The sequence below is a fragment of the Rhinopithecus bieti genome, unplaced genomic scaffold (assembly GCF_001698545.2).
Source record: "Rhinopithecus bieti isolate Rb0 unplaced genomic scaffold, ASM169854v2 scaffold_4600, whole genome shotgun sequence".
In the NCBI taxonomy this organism is placed as follows: domain Eukaryota; kingdom Metazoa; phylum Chordata; class Mammalia; order Primates; family Cercopithecidae; genus Rhinopithecus; species Rhinopithecus bieti.
In genome coordinates this window covers 2,025,367-2,027,608 of record NW_016804545.1, presented here as the reverse complement: position 1 = coordinate 2,027,608, position 2,242 = coordinate 2,025,367, and positions in this window count along the sequence as shown.

Genomic DNA, 2,242 nt, shown 5'->3' with positions numbered 1-2,242 from the left:
GGGTGGGGGAGGGGAGTCACTGAATGTTTTGTCCTTCCTTTATACTAATGATAGTGCTTTAGAATGAGAATTATGCCTGAAATCTGGCAAACCGAAACATGTTGCTATTGCAACCAAGTGGCAAAAGCTAAAAGTAAGGATTTATCTTCAAACATAAGCTGAGATACGAATAGAAGCAAAACGATTGGCTACTAGCTCTCTCTCTCTCTCTCTATTAGGTAAATTTGAAAAATAAAAATGACTTGGCACTTTTAAAGGTAACTTCACCAAAGACCGAAGAGCCAGTAACCAGTAGCTCCAACTTGTCTCAGCATCACATCTTCTGTGCTCTTTATTTTTGCCGGACCAGTTTGCGGTTAGGAGAATGTGCCTTTTTTGTACCTTTGCATTTAGGTTTTATAATTTTAATTGATGTATGGACACACACAAACAAAAAAGCATGAAGGAAGATTTGGATCCAAGCAGTGCCACACTTTACGTCATCACTACAAGTGTTCAAGTGTAAAGAAAACCAATTTTGAAACTATGAAATTCCTGATTCATAAATACACAGTTATTTCTACTTTAGTACATATAAGATAATTCACTGTTATTAAAGCTCTTTTATTAAGGCAATTGCATATGTTTTAAAAGCAATGGTAAATTAAGTTGTCTTCCAAAACTGTGTACTTGTCTGGTCAGCTGTGTATGATCAGTTATCTACCTCAGAGTCTATTTTCTTTTGTGCTGGGACAGGTTGCTGGCCCTCCCTGTTTCCACAGACCAAATCCTCCTAGCTCAGGAGCTAGGGCTAAGCAGTTGTTTCTTTCAAGTATTTTTTAGTTCTTAAATTTTATGCTTGTATTTGATGATAGATGTCAGTGACATTTCATAGTTTCAAAAGTCCTTGCTGCTCTGAGAAGTGTAGATTCTAGTGAAAATTACATAGTCGTAAGAGAAATGTGTTTTTGTTTTTTTTTTGTTTCATTTTTTTAAAGTTGTGGTATTATTGGTTCTATGCTCCCTGGAATATTACTGCTTTGTGGAAGTCCAGACTGAACGCAGCACCCTCTGTGTACCTAGTACAGTTATAAACCTGGGTCTCTCACTACTTGATATTTTTGCATTAGTTAAGACAGAAATTTGATAGCTCGGTTAGAGGGGAGGGGAAATCTGCTGCTAGAAACGTCTGAACTAAGTGCCATACTCGTCTGGGTAAGATTTGGGAAACATAACCTCTGTACATAAAAAAAAGATCAGTTAAACATCACATAGTAGACAGCCATTAAATTATAAAAAAAATTAATTTATGAAGAAAGACCTTTTGTACAGATTGAAAAAAAAAGATTTTCATAGAGATATCTATATGATCAAGAGAGTTAATTTTTTATTTTTGTTTTACTAGTGCCACAGACTTGCCAGTGGTAACTTATTTGTCCGGTTCAAGATAACTCTGTAGTTTTCTTTCCTAGGACTTGTTGTTAAACGCCAAAAGACATTTTTGAACTGTACATTTGATCAGATTGTTAGCTTTTCTGTTTTATTTCTTTTGAGAACCTTTGAATAAAAAACATCTGAAATTTTATTTTTCTTGTCAATTTTTTTAAGTAGATTAAGTATATCAGAACTTCGTTTCATTTCTGATCTCTTTCTTCAGCTCAGTAGATTGGTTTGAAAGTGAGTTGAAAGTTATGTCAGATTCAATATATCCTCAAAATACATTTCCTTGAAAAGAATTGGAAAACCATTCCAACCCCTTTTGCTGGTTATTTAAATCTGTGTAATGACCAGAGACGTCAACCGTCAACTCAGCACGTCAATGGTCGGCCCGGCAAATATCCAGCCCAAAATACACCTCTAGTGGTCTGTTCTTAAAGACCAAAGAACCAGACCCGTTTTCTTCCTCCTTTCTTGCTGCTACCCCTCAACTATTTCATTGCTTGTCAGTGCTCAGCAAAGAAGACTGCCTAGCAGCAGCCCTCCCACCTGTGGTAAGGAAGCATGTGGGCGAAACCCCCCCCCCCCCGCCCATGATCTTATCTATGCGTTTATGACCAGGGTCCTCTTTCAGAGCTACCTGTTCAGCTGTTCCCGATTGGAGGCTCCCATGCAGCATTCACGGAGGAGGGAGAACTCCTCTTTGCCTCACTTGACTGCTTTAGAGGAGGCACTTAACATGCAAAATAGGCTCCTTCTGCCCAAAGTGGAGTAAATGTTTTAGTGTGGTGGTTCAGTATTTATTACCTGGCATCCAGTGGCTCTG